The sequence below is a fragment of the Kogia breviceps genome, chromosome 8 (genome assembly GCF_026419965.1).
Source record: "Kogia breviceps isolate mKogBre1 chromosome 8, mKogBre1 haplotype 1, whole genome shotgun sequence".
Lineage (NCBI taxonomy): Eukaryota > Metazoa > Chordata > Mammalia > Artiodactyla > Physeteridae > Kogia > Kogia breviceps.
In genome coordinates, this window is record NC_081317.1 from 48,728,219 (window position 1) to 48,749,770 (window position 21,552).

Consider the following 21,552-nt stretch of genomic DNA (forward strand, 5'->3'; position numbering starts at 1 on the left):
GACATACAATCTTCCAAAACCGAATCAGGAAGAAATAGAAAATCTGAGCAAACCAGTTACTAGTAATGACGTTGAATCAGAAATCAAAAAACTTCCAACAAACAAACTCCAGGACCAGAACTTTCACAAGTGAATTCTACCAAACATTTAAAGAGTTAATACCTATCCTTATCAAACTATTCCAAAAAATTGAAGAGGAAGGGTCACTTCCAAATTTGTTCTATGAAGCCAGTATTACCCTCATACCCAAACTAGACAAAGATACTACACTACAAAAAAAGAAAACACCAGGCCAATATCCCTGATGAATATAGATGCAAAAATTCTCAACAAAATACTAGCAAACCAAATTCAACAGTACACTGAAAGGATCATACACCAAGATCAAGTGTGATTTGTCCCAGCAATGCAAGGATGATCCAGTATCCTCAAATCAGTCAATGGGATACATCACATTAACAAAACAAAGGAAGAAAAATCACAAGATCATCTCAATAGATGTACAAAGAACATTTGACAGAATCCAACATCCAGTTATGATATAAACTCTCAACAAAGTGGGTATAGAGGGAACATACCTCAATATAAAAAGACCATATATGACAAACCCACAGCTAACATCATACTCGGTGAAAAGCTGAAAGCTTTTCCTCTAAGATCAGGAATAAGACAAGGTTGCCCACTCTCACCACTTATACTCAACATTGTATTGGAAGTCCTAGCCACAACACTCAGACAAGAAAAAGAAATTAAAGGAATCCAAATTGGAAAAGAAGAATTAAAACTGTCACTATTTGCAGATGACTTGATACTGTATATGGAGAACCCCAAAGACCCCACCAAAAAATGTTAAAGCTATCAAATGAATACAGTAAAGTTTTGAGGTATACTTTAAAATATTTATTTTGTTTTATAAATACATAAAATTTGCATGACTCCAATGTCAAATCTATAAAACATTATACATTGAAAGAGTGTTTATATTCTATCCCTTGCATCTCCACTATTAGCAGTCACCCCCATTTCCCTCCAACCCTCCATCTACTTAACCACTAGTATACTTGCTGTTCTTATAGATTTGTTTATTCTGGACATTTTATGTAAATGGAATCATATAATATGTGGCCTTTTGTGTCTCTTCTTTCTCTTAACATAACGTTTTCAAGGTGCATCCATGTTAGAGGATAATTTAGTACTTCGTTCCTTTACACATTTTTATTTTTCCATTTTGCTGTTTATGGACGTTTAGGTTATTTCCAGTTCTTTCACAATTATTTTGAATAATTCTATGAAATTTGTGTATAAAATGTTTGCACAGACATACGATTTCATTTCTCTTGAATATACATACCTCATAGTGGAGTTTCTGGGTCATGTGGTAACTCTAGTTTTAACTTTTTGAGGACCTAACAGACTCTTCTCCAAAATTACTGCAGCATTTTACATTCCCTGCAGCAGTGTACGAGTGTTCTGATTTCTCCCCATCCTTTTAAACACTTTTTACTCTCTGTATTTTTGATTATAGCCAACTTAAAGGTTGTAAAGTGGTATCTTACTATGGTTTTGGTTTGCATTTCCTTGATGGCTAAGGATGATGAGCATTATTTTCATGTGCTTATTGGCTATTTGTATATCTTCTTTATAGAAATGTCTAATCAGATTCTTTGCCCACTCTTTACCTACTTCTTTTACTCATTTCATATCAACATTTAAAAAAAACCTTATCTTCTATTATTTTTAACGTAAGAAAATACATATACATAAATATGGCCTTTTCCCTTCACAGATAAACAGTAGTTTGTGACATACAGTGCAGTCCACCTTGCTTTGTTTAGTTAATACTTACGTTAATTGTTCTATAATTGCATATAGAGGTAGTCTCATTTATTTTTAAAGCTATGTACTCCTGCATTGGGAGGGCATGCCATATTTTATTTCATGTTATACTCATACTATAGTTAGTCCTCTATTTTTTGAACTTTTTATTTGGGTTATTTCCAATTTGTGTGCCATTTCAAATAATGATGCATAGAAGAACTTTGTGTACACATCTTTATATTTGTTTTCAATATGTCTCTGTGATAGATTTCTAAAAGTAGCACTTGTAGATCAGAATGTAAATAAATACATACTTTTTATAGATGTTTCCAAATCTCTTTACATTAGTGTTATGCCATTTTTTATTATCTCTAGTGAGGCATGAGAATTCTTGTGTTTAAAGAACTTTATCCAAAATTATGTTGTCACGTTTTGGATTTTTTCACTCTAACAGGAGAGAAATGGCATGTCAGTACAGTTTTAATTTGCACTTTGTTATGGTTAAAAGCCGTATGCAATTAATTTTCTATGAAAGGGCTGTTCGTATTTCTATCCTATTTTTTCTTCTGGTCTGAGACACAAAAACAGATTTTTTTTTAAACAGGTCATTTGTAGACATTTGGATGGACCTAGAGTCTGTCATACAGAGTGAAGTAAGTCAGAAAGAAAAAGACAAATATTGTACATTAACTCATATACGTGGAATCTAGGAAAATGGTACAGATGAACATATTTGCAGGTCAGGAATAGAGACTCATATAGAGGACAGCCTGTGGACACAGTGGGGGAAGGAGGGGTGGGATGAATTAGGAGATTAGGATTGACATATATACACAACCATGTGTAAAGTAGATAGCTAGTGGGAACCTGCTGTACAGCACAGGGAGCTCAGCTTGGTGCTCTGTGGTGACCTAGATGGGTGGGATGGGGGAGGGGGTGAGAGGTCCAAGAGGGAGGGGATATATGTATACATATAGCTGATTCACTTTGTTGTACAGCAGAAACTAACACAACATTGTGAAACAATTATTCTCCAATAAAAAAAAATGCATTATACACAAAAACATTTTTGTTTACTGTTATGTGTAAACCCTTACACGTAGGAATCTTCCATGTCTTGTTGCTATCCTAAGGTGACAGTTTCATGAGAAAGTTACTTACAGTTTTTCCCATTACAAATGGTTGTACCATTGCTTGTAAGAAATAATGTTTCAACTTCGTCCCTGGAAATAATTAGGGACATTTATGGATTAAAATTAGTTTTCCTCTTTGAGTCCTACTTAAATTCATAAAGTCTTTTAAAATTCATCTTTTCTTTATCTGAGTCTGTCTTCATGGGTCTTTTTCTGGATAAGAATTTAACATAGCAAAGGACAAAATAGTATCATTTGGGAAGTATGTCTTTCTGGAAAATCGCTAAACTATTCCAAACATATAGAAATTCCTGAAAACACAATCTAGAGTTTTGTCATTACCTATATCACAAAAGTATTGGTGGCTCATTCTTAGATATAGGTATTAGAATGTCTAGATAAAATATTCAGAAGGGTGGAAAATAACTATAAATTTTACTAATGCCCAATGCAAGTTCTTTCTGAAACATAATTAAATGATGAGAATGATCTTTATTAACAAATCCTTTATTAATGATCATAAAGTTATTTTAAAAGATGATTTTGGTTTGAGCAGTTAGTAGTTGCTACTGTAGAGTAATTTCTCTTATAGAGCTTTTTTTTTTTTCCCCATGAGATCAAGTACATGGATGTTCTTGTGTATGAATATTGGGGTGTTTTCCAAAGGGCTAATCTCAAGAAAGGATATGTTAGTAAGAAAAAAATTAACTAAAATTTCAAATCTTGATAGTTTAATACAGTGTTTATTTCTTACTTCCACAAGGTCTAATATATATTTAGTTGCCCTTTATATTTTGTAATCTACATCTTGAATACATGTGTTCAAGGTCAGCTTGGTAGGGGAAGATAAAAATAAAGGAAACACACTGGCTCTGAAATCCTTTGGCCCTAAAGTGAAACTCATCATTTCAACTCACAACTAGTTGACCAGAAGTGGTTACATGGCCTCAATCTAACTGCAAAAGAGGCTGGAAAATATAGAGGAGTGCATAGATATTTGATGTGTCCATAGGGATGAATCATAAGAAAAGCCTTTTTTGCACTGAAGGTCAGGAATCTGAGTATTGTCTTATGGCAATTGAGAAGAAATAGGCTTGGAAGATGTGGAAAGGAGAAGAAAAAGGAAGTGTCTGGAGAAAGAGAGAGAGCCCCACCAACAAGACAGCAGGCCAACTCATATTGAAGTCATAAAACAGATAAGAAAATCCCCTACTTTGGTGATTAAGTAATAATTTTCTGGCAACAGTTATATCTGGCATTCATTTTAAAGTCATATTTTGCTTTATGCTGTAATTATTTTTAATTACCCACAAATATTCAGTGAACATACTACAGAGAAACAGCCTTGTGTTTTTGGTAGATAATCATTTAGGGAAGAAAACACATGAAGATTCCTTCAAGTATGGCATAAAATGGGGTGGAAAGCAAAATTCTCAGAAATTGAGAAAAGCTATGAAAGATAATTAAAATCTAGCTCTCAGGGGAGCAGAGTAAGAAATTTCAGGAGATCATAAATTAGCCCTTCCCTGACTCTGTAATCGAGGCAGAAAAGTATGGCACTGAGACTTCGACCCCATGGCAAACATAATGTTCTAACCATTTAAAGGTGAGAGTGATGCTGTAAGGTTGGAAGATTCAGGATCTTTGTGGTTAAACTGATAATACTCCATTTATTGACTTCTTAGTATTCAGTAAAAATTATGTTATCTAATTTACAGGTTATCTTATTTAGATCGAACATAATAGATATTAACTTTTCTCTTTTATAGATGAGATCACTGAGGCTTTGAGAGTTGAATTAACTTGCCCAGAATATATATGTAGTAAGGAGAAGAGGGAGGATTCAAATCAAATGAATGCCTTAGGCTCTGTTCTTTGCTTATGTCACAGTATATGCTGATTTGAAGAGTTTTTGCCATCAGTAGAGTCTGCGCTTACTGCAACTTGGTATTTGTAAATAACAGATATCAAAGGCACTCACTTATTTTGGTTAAGAAACTCAAATGACTACTATTGTAATTTCCAAAGTGTTGATCAGATCATTTCTAGACTTACTGTGAACCTTTGTAGATGTTTGAAGCAGTATTTTCCTTGATAAGTAAGATATAACTGCAACTAAACACATCCTAGGTTCAGGATGCGTCTAATTAGGCAAACACACATGTAGCTGTTGAAGGGGAAGAATTAAATGTCACATTAAAAATATTTAATGGCTGAAGTTAGGATAACAGAATGCTTGTTCCAAGGCTTTAGGAGCCATACTGTCCTAATTCTTCACCTAAAGAATTCATGCTTGAGAAAAGCTAATCTGTGGAGAAATCCTTTTACAAATTGCTTGATTCCAACCAGCTACCAGAGGAATAAGCAATCTGTTCCTGCATTAATGGGCTGTTACCTAGAGGAAACACTTAGGCAAGATTGCAAGCTGTCTTTTAAAAATTCTGATAAGCAAAAATGTCAGAGGCCTGATTTTACCAAGTTGGCCTTTGAATCCTAAACTGCTTATTAACACTTATGTGTTTGGAACAGACGTAGAGCAAGCGGCCTATTTATTTCATGTGGGACAATTAGCTAAAACCAAAACCACTATTTTGTCCTTTGGTTAGGAAACAGAAGTTCTTATGTTGCTTTAGCATTTAGTGGACTATGATAAAGATCTATTATGCTTGAATGAGCAGTTTTTTGTTTGCTGTTGACTGCTTTATATTGAATACTAGTCTCTTCTTTAAGAATGCTTCTAAAAAGATAGATAAGTTTACATATCAAGGAACACTTGCTGAAATCCTAGTCAGCTCCATTCTGTTTTATAGTGTATCACCTGTGCTGACAAAACTTGCACTTCTAAACTACATTATATATTTTAGTAACTATATATTCATTTAAGAAATATGCTGGGGGGCTTCCCTGGTGGCACAGTGGTTGAGAATCCGCCTGCCGAACCTATGTCTCAGGGGACATAGGTTCGTGCCCCGGTCTGGGAAGATCCCACATGGCACGGAGCGGCTGGGCCCGTGAGCCATGGCCGCTGAGGCTGTGCGTCCGGAGCCTGTGCTCCGCAACGGGAGAGGCCACAGCAGTGAGAGGCCCGTGTACCACAAAAAAAAAAAAGAAATAAGAAATATGCTGGAATAATTCAATTCTAAAACCATATATGGTTATCTTCCATTTCCAGTGAGGCATGCTCTCTAACACATAAGAAAAAGTGATTACTTTATAGAAACCACAAAATGCTGTCTTAAGTTACGAAATCTTCTTGAAGTAACATTATCCTTTTTTCTTCCCTGAGCAGAAATAAAAGCTATATGTAAGCAATATTAAATGTGTTGCTAAATTTTAGTAAAAAAAAAATTCAATTAAAAAAAAAAGTAAGGCTGAGCAATCAATTTATATCTGGTTCAGAGTATGTTACAAATACCAAGAGATTTCAAAGTGTTGAAATGAATCACAGAGGCATTCATGACTGAGTAGCAACAGGGAATGATATAAAATAAGTTCCCAGCTTGGGGTTTTCTGTAGGTTTCTCCCTTTGCCATGCAATCAATCATGTGCAGTATTGCACTCTTTCCATTTCTGCATTCATCACTGTACTGGCAGTTGTGCTGGGGAAACTGAACAGAGCAGAGGAGGAAAGGAGTCTGGCTGGACTGTGTAGTGACATAGGTGGCAGGCCTTTTCCTTTGAACTTGAGGTTGGGGGTTCCATTTGGTTTTGAGATGAGTTTACAGCCATAGACACTTTAACATGTGCTTGGGAAAATTCAAACATTCTTGCTGAAAAGCAGAGTGCAAACCCTTAATAAGGGAATTCTGGTATGATAAAACAAATTGTGTCCAAACATGGGGTTTTAAGAACATTGTGTTTAGGATCTAAGCAAATCCTAGGATCATCCAAGTACAGACATAGTAGATTCAATTTATTTAGCATCCACTAAGTGGAAAGGTCTGTGCTGGATGTTTGGGAGGCTACAAATTGTCTCTTTTCAGGAGTGGGAATTCTTCAAGACATATATGAAAAGTTATTTTGTGACTCAACTGAGTCTACAACAAGGGCTAGATGAAGGCTCCAGAAAAAATCAATGTCATAGGTCTTTCCAAGAAGAATTTGGAATAGGGAAGACTGGGAATGTTTGAAGGAAAGCAAGAGAAAAGTAGCTAGAAAAGGAGCAGAGGGAAAAGGGGCAGAGGAAGGAGTGACAACGTTCATGCCCAGGACAGGGTAGGAACCAACCTATCTGGAATGGGGGTCTTATCATAGCCATGCTTTGTGAGTATCTTATAGGTCACAGGGACCAGAGGAAGACAACTGAATGTAACACAGAAGATTTACATCTTCTGAAAAGAAAATGGTAGAAGTTCGTTGCCAGAAAACTTTGAAAATACATGGCCTTCCACCTGTGAGATAGTCGGTGTACTTCATGTATCCAGACTAGTAATGCTGAGCATATGATGTGAGGCTGGAAAGAGCCTAGGCTTAAGTCTATTATTTTCTCCTACATGACGTGTTTGCTTATGTTTATTTTACATGTGAGAAATTGATCCCTCAATTAATTTTGATGTATTCTAGCCATTCAGTTTTATAGCAATTTAATGTTCACTCTTGGATGACAGATTGTATTTTATGAAAGTCATTTGGTACAAGAAACTATTTTCCTTTGAAAGTATAATGGAGGAATCAGTGACTCGAGGACATGTCTCTAAGATCTGCTAGTTCGAAGTGGGATTATAAACTTCAACTAGGGGGCCAGTAGCCTCTTACGTTACTAACGCTGATATAAAGTTTGGAGTTTCCGCTATGAATTCTGTTCCCAAGTTTCAAACTTGGTCTGTTTTGGAAGTACCTGGATATGGTGTTTGTTGATACAAAGGAGCCCACTTAGATTCTGGTTTCTGAGACAAGAAACTTATACTTACCCAAACAACTCATAATCAAAATGTTCCAGAATGATTTTCTGTCATCTTCTTGTTTTTATGATTGGGGCAACTTGAACAAAAATAGGAACAATGATGTCATGCCTGGGTTTCTGAGTTCCTGAGTTTCTCAAATAGGTACATTATAATAAGGAACTTACTTTCTTTAGACAGACGTCCTAGGTCAACCTGGTATTAAGGAACTTTCACATTTCCCGTTCATCAAGAAAAGAAGGGATAGGCTGTTGGCCAGAGAAAGAGTTAACTTAGCTTTATGTATGCTACTGGCTGCTGGACATGATATCCCTTAATTGTTATGCAGTGTTGCTAATGAAAGTTATACGAGCAAATTTTTCTTTACATTAAAAAAATTTAATTTATTTGGGTCCTCTGTGTCCAAAAGACCCATTGTATATTTAAAAAATAAACTAACTCAGTACTAAATGCATTACTTTCATAATCTCAGAAAAGTAGGAAGAAGGCTCTGGTAAATTCTGTGTTATTTTTGAATGTATCTAAAATGACATTAGAATTTCATTAATATGACATGACTCATATAGACATGTATCTTAGGGAAAAGTGAGAAGGATGCCACCCACGTTGGGATTTTTGGCAGCACAGGGATATTTGAACTTCTATATGAAATTACCAGTTTATGATATTCATATGTTATTCTTCTTGGTTAGTTTCAATTCAGATAATTCCTATAGCAAGAGAGCTTATTCTTACTTTCAGAGAAACTCAGGAGTAATGAGAGAGATAAAGAGTATTATGAAAATAATACTCCAAAAATAAATTTCCTTGGTAATTTGTGTGAGGGTTCTATACATGAACTGATGTCAAGGCATTTAGGCTATTAATTTTCTATAGATTTTTTCTGTAGTTTAAGATTAGATATTTAACAAGAAATAAAATATATATAGGTAATTTTTAGTATTAATTTTGATTTCCTCGAGATCTAATTATTCTTGAGGAAGATTTCTATACAAAGTCGAGACGTGAGGTATGTTATTAAGGAAATCAATTATTTGAGTAATATTTTGGTTGAGTGATATTTTTGTTTCCAGTATTATTGACTTAAGGGAAATCTACACATGTAGAGTGAGATGGAAACTTGGGCAGTTTTACAGGCAGTTTGGGTCAAATTGATACTTTTCTTAAACTACATAAACAGTGGTTTATATCCTCAACATCATAGAGCAGATGTTCCCAAATAATGTCTCTGGGATATGTGAGATATTCATAACAATATAGGAGATACCTTTTAAAAATCTCATGTTTAAATGACTTTCAGAACACAACTTAGATAGTTAAAGGCTTATTTTCTTTAAAACTTCTCAGGTATTTTAATATACACAAGTACTTTGGGACTCTCTGAACAGGAGACAGTGTTTATTAGAAATAATAGTGGGTTTTGATAGCATTATAAAAGTTCATGGCCAGGAGACACAAGAGTATCCTAAGTTGGCCTTGTACTAATCACATTTTCTCTCTGCAAGAGCCCCAGAGGAAACTGTATACAGAATAAACAATGACAATAATAAATATGAACTCAAAGTACCATCTTAATAATGTGAATGCCTGATACTCCAATGAAGTCTCTGAAGTATACTGGTGAAATACATAGGAATAAATGATTTCTGTTCATTTACCCAAGCTTACCAATGTGATTCTATTCATTTTAAGACCAATATGGCCAGCTGAGCCAGGCTGCAAGTGAGGTTACCATCCATTTAAATGAAAATAGGAAGTAGATGACAGAATATGGTGGACTTGCTCTGAGTGAATACTAACATATTTCCTAACTCATTCCCTGAAGGGAATGTATGCAAGAAAGAAGAGGAGAAAGGCCAGAGAGTGAGGTCACTAGTCTGAGGTAACCTAACTCACCAAACTGTATGGCAGGAAGTGCTGGAACAAAAAAACACACAGAAAGAGAAAGAAAAGCAAGAGTGTTAGGTCCAGAGAAAGGACCCAGGCTGATGAACCTACTCACCTGCACCAAAACAGGTGCTAAAGCACACAGTGCCACAGGTGCACCCTTTAAAGCATTATTTACCCAACCCAGTAATCAGAGAGGTTCAAATAAGTATCATGAAATCTGTCCAATCAGAATAATAAATCATCATCTTTGGAGGAACAGGGGAGGGATAAGGGAAATTAAGAAGGAGCATCCCTCAGTCCTACAGACTCCTCATTGGCCAAATTTATTGACCAGTCTGTTTGGGTTTTTTTGTTTTTTGTTTTTGTTAAAGAGAATCTCATAAGGATCAATTTTTAGAGAAAATACTTGAGAAAATGATGCATTACTCTGTACACATATCCTTAAAGCCATTGCTAAAATGAATGAGTCTACGTAAGTGGTAAAATACAGAAGAACTTGCCCTCCTTTCCTTTAGTAGTATAACAATAATACTTTTAAACTAGGGATTTTGCGACATGAAATTTGAAATGGTGTAGGTCAGGAAAAGTCCCCATCTTTCTAGGAATGGGTAGTAGCAGAAACTTACCTGAATCAGTTACTTTGATGCTGGGTATATGGAGGATTTATGAAGCTGAACATAGGGAGGAATGCATAAATCCAGGAGAGCATCTAACCATTTCTACTACTGCACAGCCTATTGAAGTTTACTGGAATAGGAGAGGACACACACATTGCATGGTTTAGACTAGATGACTTTGTACATTACCTTCAGTCTAGGACAGCTGTTTTATCAGAGGAGAGTTGTTTATAATGTTAAAGGCTACAACTGCTTTTGTGATTGATTTAGGGTCCTGTTTTGAGTGTTCCTGCTAGGGTAAAGAAAAACTGGCCTCCTAAAACCATTATCACTTCCTTTGTTATTTATTTACTGTTTTTACTCTTCATAGTAAAGAATATATTAGTACAATTTTTCAGTTAATTCTTAACTTTCTTGAAGAATTGAAAACTATCTACAGTGGATACACTATTTGTTTTTTATGTACCAAAAGCAAGTTCACCTTGTGAGTATTTTGTTTGTATGGTTTTCCATTTCCTTGCAGTTCTGGATAACCTTCCAACAGCATATTCTTTGAAATGAGCTTGAATTATTTGTTCTATATTTTATATTGAACTTGGGCTCCTGTCTTCTGCAAACAAATGACTTGTTCACATATTGTTTTTGAAGCACAATTTGCATTTCTGTGAACCAGGGATTAGGCATTGTGTGTAGATTAGGAATAATTTATGTCTAATTAATAATTGATGTTTTTCCCTATTCTGACTGAGATTTTGTTCTGCATAATATGAGAAGAGCAGAGTACTCCCTAGTGATGACAAGAGAAAGCATTTTTCAAGTGCAAAGAACACTAAAACATTGAAATCTGCTGCAATGGGATTTTTAACCACTTCACTGCTAAATAGTGGAAACTATTGGATCCCAGATTTTTTGTCACTATTCTTGTCTTTTGAAATTAGAAAATGTGTGCATGTGATAATGTCGAAATTCAAAATTCAAAAACTTGGTGACCTCACATATCTAGAGGGCACCAATACACTTGAAAAGGACACCGAGAAGACCTCAGGGCAATCAGAAAAAGAAGCCACAAAGCTCAAACACTAACACTCACTAATTTTTGTCAAGGGAAAGTCCCTCAGGTGCTCATTTAAAGCAATTAATCGATATAGAATTTTTTTAAATGGGCTTTTTAAATTTAAAAGGAAGTATAGACTTACTGTAGTAATTCCAATAATACAGAAGTATTTACAGTAAAAAGTAACTCTGCTGCCTCTCCTACTCCCATTCAGCTTTCCAGCAACAATAAGTATTAATTATTTCTAGTCTCTAAAATTCAACATGACTATTTTATTTCTTAGATTAAAACATCCAATTAGAATTGCTGAGAAAGGCACCTGGAAGGAGTTAGAAGCCTTGATAGTCTGTCTATGAGAGTAGAAACAAAAATACAAAGCAAAAAACATATTAACACAGTCACAAATACTCCAGAATCATGACAATCTGGAACATTTAGTTTACACCAGGTTTCAAACAGTACTTTTAAATGAAGCATTGCAAGAATGTGTTCAAATGAGAGAAAAGTCATCTGACAGTGTTTTCCACAGTGTGGGGATTAGGGCTCATTACATGCAATATGTTTCGCACAAAGAATACACCAAAAGTCTCATTACTGTTAACAGTAGATGAACCTAGCCTCTGCTTTTCTTCTTTGGTTTTAATGCTTTCATCCACCCAACATATCAGAAACCCACATTCATAGCCATGTCAAAATGCATCCCAAAATGTTAAATTGCAATATAGAAACATATTAATATTTACTGCCATCTCCTGTACATTCACCTCTCTGTCTTTCACTCCCTATACTTTGTTCTTAAACCTCATGAAAACACCCAATTTCTTGATGTTTTTATTACCTTCCAATCCACCACCTGTCTGATGGCTTCCGTGGTTTCCACCACTTAGGTTTGACTCTGTAACAAAAGTCACTCTCTTCTGATTGACCAAGAGGACCTTAATATTCCTCCCAATCTGACTAAAGCTGGCCTCCGAGTCTAGGTCCCTGACCTTCCTTTTTCTAGAGCATTTACATAAGAAAACTTAAAATTATTAACTTAAACTTAAAATTCTTTCAGTGCCCCTTTGAGATGTAGAACTTTTATAATGCTTTTTGCCTGTTGTGCTACCCAGGAATGTCTTTCTCTAGGACTTGGGAGCCATTCCTTTGATAATTAATCCTCAACAAAGATACTGTCCTTATCACCCGATCTGTAGGAGAGTAAATCTTAATCAGTGGGTACCTTGCTTCACGATGTAAATCTGTCTCCTGTCATGAAAATATGAGAAAGTATCCTTTTTCTTTGGCTACAGCCAATTAGCAAACAAAGGTGGTCTAGGATCCCCCTTCCCTCAGAGGAGTTGAGTGAGTTCAGACTGAGCTCTGGTCTCTCTCCCTTATTGCAGTAGTCTTGAATAAAGTAGTAGTCTTTCTTGCCTATTTACCTTTGTTTAGTGCAGTTTTTGTTTAATACCGTCAATGTATTGATCCACTTTACCTTCTGCTTTTCCAATTCCAACCCTCATATCAAGTTAGTACTTCACTTTCTCTACTGTTACATCAAGGTTGTTTTGTATGACTATAGAGAATTAAACAATCTTTTTCCCATTTTCATGGGAGTTTTCCCAATTTTACCACTGTCCTCAATCTAGATAGTTGTCAGCTGTGCCAATACTAGATATTTACACTTATAAAAAACTTCATCAATTTGATAGCGTGAATGGCATTTCAAATCAATTTCATTTCTTCCTTACACATTGCTGCTATTGTGATCTCAAATATAAATATATGACAGTGATACTCTTCTGTTAAGACCTAAATTATTCCCACTGCCTTTAATGTTAAGAAGTTAATTCTAATTTAGAAGAGGTGTTCCATCATTTAACCTGCCCATATTACAATCTTTACCTTTCACCACCTCCTACAGTGTAATCTGTGCTCTAGTCATACTGATTGATTGACAACTTATTAATGTTTCAGAATGTTTTCTGTCTTTGACTTCACTGACACAGTTCTATCCCATCATAGGTATACTCATTCATTCACCCATTCATTCAAAGTTTTCTTAGAAATATTTATTAAGGACATATTAAAGGTCTATCAGAAATTTTCCATCTATTTTTACCTGATGACACTATCTCCTTTTTCAAGATTCAGCTTAGTGCATATTCCATAAATCATTGTTAACCCTCCCTATAATGTTGAATTAACCTCCTTCCCTTTTCCCCGACTCTATTACATTCTTCTATCACAGAACATGTAACATTTTTGGCACTTGTTTACATACTTAAGGACTAAAGAACCAGAAACTACTTTGATTCTAGCAAACAATGTTTTAATGGGCAGAGGAACAACATTGTCTATTCTGACTAAAATTGAGTTATTTTTGTCCCTTTTTTGATTTAAATTAATTAGTTTGAATGTCTTTACCTATTGATTTAGTGCTGCATATACAACATCTCTGACATGTAATGCTCTCATATGCTTGGCTTTGACCCTTGGTTAATGACCTTATTGAATGGTCTATTCCTTATATAAAGACATGATTCAAGTATTTCATAAGATGGTCTGTTGAGAAAAATGTCCTTGAACCTGTTTAATCTTTGAAATAATTATATTTCACAAAAATAGTTACAGAAACATCTTGTCTAACAAGAGCCCTCCATGCATGAATCATTCTGGATGTATAAAATTTTCCAATAGCTTAGCACTTTAAATACCCAAACTTTAAATATGTTCTAGTGAAAGAAAATATTTTATGTATTTGTTATATATGGCATTTATTTTAATTAGAATTTATGGGATAGAGCTAATATCTTCTAATGTTTTGTTTACCAGATAGGATCATCATTTTGAACAGCCTGTGACATAAAGTTCTGGTACTTTCAGGAGCAGCTCAGTGTTTTAGAACTGTGAGCCCTCTGGCTGCTGCATGCACATCCTGCCTTTCATACACTTTCTCTATTTCAATAATACACTGCTTTTTGGAAGCTTGAAAACCATATACTCTAGTTTGTAAAAGTTTTATGTAAAACAATAACAAGGACACACTAACACTTTGGCCAGTAAAATTTCTGATAATGATACTACCTGCTCAAAAGTCAAAGAGAAAAAAACTGTTATCTTACAATTAGTATTTGGGACTACAGATGGTTTCATTTCTTGGACAGATGAGCTCTTGGTAGGTAAACTAATTTTGATGGGTTCTGATATTGAGATATTAGCAACAAAAATGATTCCTTACTATACAGTAATGTTTTACGATAGCTAATTAAGATTAGAAACACCTGTTTAGGTCATTTTGAATCAAACCTGGTACACAATGTATTTTAGGTTAGGGATTAGTTATCATACATGCAATTAGGATGATCAGAAAGAGAACTTAAAAAGAGCCTGTCAATGGACATCATAAGAATGGACATCACCAGAAAATCTACAAACAACAAATGCTGGAGAGGGTGTGGAGAAAAGGGAACCCTCTTGCACTGTTGGTGGGAATGTAAATTGATACAGCCACTATGCAGAACAGTATGGAGGTTCCTTAACAAACTAAAAAGAGAGTTACCATATGACCCAGCCATCCCACTACTGGGCATATACCCCTAGAAAGCCTTAATTCAAAAAGACACATGCACCCCAATGTTCATTGAAGCACTATTTACAATAGCCAGGTCATGGAAGCAACCAAAAGGCCCATCGACAGACGAATGGATAAAGAAGATGTGGTACATATATACAGTGGAATATTACTCAGCCATAAAAAAGAACGAAAATGGGTCATTTGTAGAGACACGGATGGACCTAGAGACTGTCATACAGAGTGAAGTAAGTCAGAAAGAGAAAAACAAATATATATTAATGCATATATGTGGAATCTAGAAAAATGGTGCAGATGAACCAGTTTGCAAGGCAGAAATAGAGACACAGATGTAGAAAACACACATATGGACACCAAAGGGGGAAAGTGAGGGTGGTGTTGGTGGTGGTATGAATTGGGAGAATGGGATTGACATGTATACACTAATATGTATAAAATAGATAAGAACCTGCTGTATAAAAATAAAATAAAATTCAAAAAAAAAGAGTATGTACTTAACCTCCTCTAAACTTGCTATAATCCGAAATTAAAGGCTAAACATCAGTTTTAGTATTGCACATGGTTCTTGTCAAACTTAGCAATATCCCTAATTTGATATCTTACAAAATATTTGCACTTTTGTCTCAATAAAAGTTAATTGATTTGGAGAGCTGGAAATTTTACACTATCATAATCTCTTATTGACTGTCACATATTCAACAGTTCTGGGATGGTGAGGAAAATAGTTCAGTGGGTAGTATGGTCAATTTTATCAATTCCAAAATCGGAAATGAGCATAAAAAGGAGTTGTCCGTTTCCTGGCTTTTCATAAGTGAATTGTGTATAATGCTAAGAAGGACATCCAACAAACCAGCATTTCTTTAGGAGTGCAGTTATATAATGAGATGATCTCTTGAGCAAATGTATCTGGGTAAGGGGAGAGTGTTAGGGGTGATGGGGCTTCAGAACATTCTGTAGAAGCACTCATAGATTCAATGCATATCATGAACTCCTTCTAAAACTGCAGGAATGTACTTGACGGGAGGCATCCTGCTATGTGAAATATTTTAACTGACAGGGGTCAGTAGGCACAAATAACATTTTGACTTGCTATTATTACAGAGAAAATATTTGAATTTAAAAGTCAAATGTGAATTAGTGGAGGGATAGGATCAACGTGGCAGTTAAGACCTCTCATCTCCATCCCCTTCCCAACCTAAACACTAAAAATGACACATGATATTGACATAATTACAGACATAAAAATAAAGCTGATCATGAACAGTTCCTGGAGGTTAGGGGCACCAACCCTTCCATGCAGTCAAAATCCACAGTATAACTTTATAATGAGCCCTTGGTATCTGCGATTCCACATCCTCAGATTGTGTAGTACTGTAGTATGTATTTATTGTAAAAACATCCACGTATAAGTGGACCTGCGCAGCTCAAACCCATGTTATTCAGGGGTCAACTGGGTAGATATATAAACATAAGCATTGGAAAACAACTGTACTAGCAATAAAGATGCCCTAAAAGAAAGCCCATACTCATCTGTTACTCTTTATTATTATTATTTTTTTAACATCCTTATTGGGGTATAATTGCTTTACAATGTTGTGTTAGTTTCTGCTTTATAACAAAGTGCATCAGCTGTATGTATACATATATCCCCATATCCCCTCCCTCTTGCGTCTTCCTCCCACCCTCCCTATCCCACCCCTCTAGGTGGTCACAAAACACCAAGCTGATCTCCCTGTGCAATACAGCTGCTTCCCACTAGCTATCTCTTTTACATTTGGTAGTGTATATATGTCCATGCCACTCTCTCACTTCGTAGCAGCTTACCTTTGCCTGCCCCTGTGTCCTCAAGTCCATTCTCTACATCTGCATCTTTATTCCTGTCCTGCCCCTAGGATCATAAGAACCATTTTTTTTTTTTTTTTTTAGATTCCATATATATGTGTTAGCATACGGTATTTTTTTTTCTCTTTCTGACTTACTTCACTCTGTATGACAGACTCTAGGTCCATCCACCTCACTACAAATAAATCAATTTTGTTTCTTTTTATGGCTGAGTAATATTCCATTGTATATATGTGCCACATCTTCTTTATCCATTCATCTGTTGATGGACACTTAGGTTGCTTCCATGTCCCGGCTACTGTAAGTAGTGCTGCAATGAACCCTGTGGTACATGACTCTTTTTGAATTATGGCTCTCTTGATATATGCCCAGTAGTGGGATTGCTGGGTCTTATGGTAGTTCTATTTTTAGTTTTTTAAGAACCTCCATACTGTTCTCCATAGTGGCTGTATCACTTTACATTCCCACCAACAGTGCAAGAGGGTTCCCTTTTCTCCACACCTTCTCCAGCATTTCTTGTTTGTAGATTTTTGATGATAGCCATTCTGACCAGTGTGAGGTGATACCTCATCGTAGTTTTGATTTGCATTTATCTAATAATTAATGATGTTGAGCATCCTTTCATGTGTTTGCTGGCAATCTGTATATCTTCTTTGGAGAAATGTCTATTTAGGTCTTCTGCCCATTTTGGGATTGGGTTGTTTGCTTTTCTGATATTGAGATGCATGAGCTGCTTATATATTTTGTAGATTAATCCTTTGTCATTTGCTTCATTTGCAAATATTTTCTCCCATCCTGAAGGTTATTTATGGTTTCCTTTGCTGTGCAAAAGCTTTTAAGTTTCATTAGATCCCATTTGTTTATTTTTGTTTTTATTTCCATTTCTCTAGGAGGTGGGTCAAAAAGGATCTTGCTGTGATGTATATCACAGCCTGTGTTTTCCTCTAAGAATTTTATAGTGTCTGGCCTTACATTTAGGACTTTTAATTCATTTTGAGTTTAATTTTGTATATGGTGTTAGGGACTGTTCTGATTTCATTCTTTTACATGTAGCTGTCCAGTTTCCCCAGCACCACTTATTGAAGAGGCTGTCTTTTCTCCATTGTATATTCTTGCCTTCTTTATCAAAGATAAGGTGACCATATGTGCATGCGTTTATCTCTGGGATTTTTATCCTATCCCATTGATCTGTGTTTCTGTTTTTGTGCCAGTACCATACTGTCTTGATTATTGCAGCTTTGTAGTATAATCTGAATTCAGGGAACCTGATTCCTCCAGGTTTTTCTTTCTCAAGATTGCTTTGGTATTTTGGGTCTTCTGTGTTTCCATACAAATTGTGAAATTTTTTGTTCTAATTCTGTGAAGAATGCCATTGGTATTTTGATAGGGATTGCACTGAATCTATAGATTGCTTTGGGTAGTATAGTCATTTTCACAATGTTGATTTTTCCAATGAAAGAACATGATATATCTCTCCATCTGTTTGTATCATCTTTAATTACTTTCATCAGTGTCTTATAGTTTTCTGCATACAGGTCTTTTATCTTCTTAGGTAGATTTATTCCTAGGCATTTTATTCTTTTTGTTGCAGTGGTAAATGGGTGTTTCCTTAATTTCTCCTTCAGATTTTTCATTATTAGTGTGTAGGAATGCCAGAGATTTCTGTGCATTAATTTTGTATCCTACTACTTTACCAGATCCATTGATTAGCTCTAGTAGTTTTCTGGTAGCCTCTTTAGGATTCTCTGTGTATAGTATCATGTCATCTGCAAACAGTGACAGCTTTACTTCTTCTTTTCCAATTTGAATTCCTTTTATTTCTTTTTCTTCTCTGATTGCTGCGGCTAAAACTTCCAAAACTATGTTCAATAATAGTGGTGAGAGGGGGCGTCCTTGTCTTGTTCCTGATTTTAGAGGAAATTGTTTCAGTTTCTCACCATTGAGAACATTGTTAGCTGTAGGTTTGTCGTATGTGGTCTTTATTATGTTGAGGTAAGTTCCCTCTATGCCTACTTTCTGGAGAATTTTTATAATAAATGCGTGTTGAATTTGTCAAAAGCTTTTTCTGCATCTACTGAGATGATCATATGGTTTTTCTCCTTCAGTTTGTTAATATGGTGTATCACATTGATTGATTTGCATATATTGAAGAATCCTTGCATCCCTGAGATAAATCCCACTTGATCATGTTGTATGATCCTTTTAATGTGTTGTTGAATTCTGTTTGCTAGTATTTTGTTGAGGATTTTTGCATCTATGTTCATCAGTGATATTGGCCTGTGGTTTTCTTTTTTTGTGACACCTTTGTCTGGTTTTGGTATCAGGGTGATGGTGGCCTCGTACAGTGAGTTTAGGAGTGTTCCTCCCTCTGCTATCTTTTGGAAGAGTTTGAGAAGGATAGGTGTTAGCTCTTCTCTAAATGTTTGACAGAGTTCGCCTGTGAAGCCATCTGGTCCTGAACTTTTTCTTATTGGAAGATTTTTCATCACAGTTCCAATTTCAGTGCTTGTGATTGGTCTGTTCATATTTTCTATTTCTTCCTGGTTCAGTCTCGGAAGGTTGTGCTTTTCTTAGAATTTTTCCATTTCTTCCAGGTTGTCCATTTTATTGGCATATAGTTGCTTGTAGTAATCTCTTATGATCCTTTGTATTTCTGCAGTGTCAGTTGTTACTCCTCCTTTTTCATTCCTATTTCTGTTGATTTGAGTCTCCTCCCTTTTTTTCTTGATGAGTCTGGCTAATGGTTTATCAATTTTGTTTATCTTTTCAAAGAACCAGCTTTTAGTTTTATTGATCTTTGCTATTGTTGCCTTCATTTCTTTTTTATTTATTCCTTATCTGATCTTTATGTTTTCTTTCCTTCCGATAACTTTGAGGTTTTCTTGTTCTTCTTCCTCTAATTGCTTTAGGTGTAAGGTTAGGCTGTTTATTTGAGATTTTTCTTGTTTCTTGAGGTAGGATAATATTGCTATAAACTTCCTTTGTAGAGCTTCTTTTGCTGCATTCCATAGGTTTGGGGTTGTCGTGTTTTCATTGTCATTTGTTTCTAGGTATTGTTTGATTTCCTCTTTGATTTTTTCAGTGATCTCTTGGTTATTTAGTAGTGTATTGTTTAGCCTCCTTGTGTTTGCATTTTTTACAGTTTTTTTTTCCCTGTAATTGCTATCTAGTCTCATAGCACTGTGGTCAGAAAAGATACTTGATATGATTTCAATTTTCTTAAATTGACCAAGGCTTGATTTGTGACCCAAGATATGATCTATCCTGGAGAATGTTCCATGAGCACTTGAGAAGAAAGTGTATTCTGTTGTTTTTGGATGGAATGTCCTATAAATATCAATTAAGTCCATATTGTTTAATATGTCATTTAAAGCTTGTGTTTCCTTATTTATTTTCTTTTTGCTGATCTGTCCATTGGTGAAAGTGGGTTATTAAAGTCTCCTACTATTATTGTGTTACTGTTGATTTCCTGTTTTATGGCTGTTAGCATTTGCCTTATGTATTGAGGTGCTCCTATGTTGGGTACATAAATATTTACAACTGTTATATCTTCTTCTTGGAATGATCCCTTGACCATTATGTAATGTCCTTCTTTGTCTCTTGTAATAGTCTTTATTTTAAAGTCTATTTTGTCTGATAGGAGAATTACTACTCCAGCTTTCTTTTGATTTCCATTTGCATGGAATATCTTTTTCTATCCCCTCACTTTCAATCTGTATGTGTCCCCCGATTTGAAGTGGGTCTCTGGTAGACAGTATATATACGGGTCATGTTTTTGTATCCATTCAGCCAGTCTGCATCTTTTGGTTGAGCATTTAATCCATTTACATTTAAGGTAGTTATAAATATGTATGTTCCTATTCCCATTTTCTTAATTGTTTTGGGTTTGTTTTTGTAGGTCTTTTACTTCTCTTGTGTTTTCTGCCTTGAGAAGTTCCTTTAGCCTTTGTTGTAAAGCTGGTTTGGTGGCGCTGAATTCTCTTAGCTTTTTCTTGTCTGTAAAGGTTTTAATTTCTCCGTCATATCTGAATGAGCTCCTTGCTGGGTACAGTAATCTTGATTGTAGGTTTTTCTCTTTCATGACTTTAAATATGTCCTGCCACTCCCTTCTGGCTTGAAGAGTTTCTGCTGAAAGTTCAGCTGTTAACCGTATGGGGATTCCCTTGTGTATTATTTGTTGCATTTCCGTTGCTGCTTTTAATGTTTTTTCTTTTTATTTAATTTTTGATCGTTTGATTTATTTGTGTCTTGGCATTTTTCTCCTTGGATTTAACATATATGGGATGCTCTGTGTTTCCTGGACTTGATTGACTCTATCCTTTTCCATGTTAGGGAAGTTTTCAACTATAATCTATTCAGGTATTTTCTCAGTCCCTTTCTTTTTCTCTTCTTCTTCTGGGACCCCTATAATTTGAAAGTTGTGTGTTTAATGTTGTCCTAGAGGTCTCTGAGACTGTCCTCAATTCTTTTCATTCTTTTTTCTTTGTTCTGCTGTGCAGTAGTTATTTCCACTCTTTTATATTCCAGGTCACTTATCCACTCTTCTGCCTCAGTTGTGCTGCTATTGTTTCCTACCTGAGAATTTTAAATTTCATTTATTGTGTTGTTCATCATTGTTTGTTTGCTGTTTAGTTCTTCTAGCTCCTTGTTAAATGTTTCTTGTATTTTCTCCATTCTATTTCCAAGATTTTGGATCATCATTACTGTCATTACTCTGAAT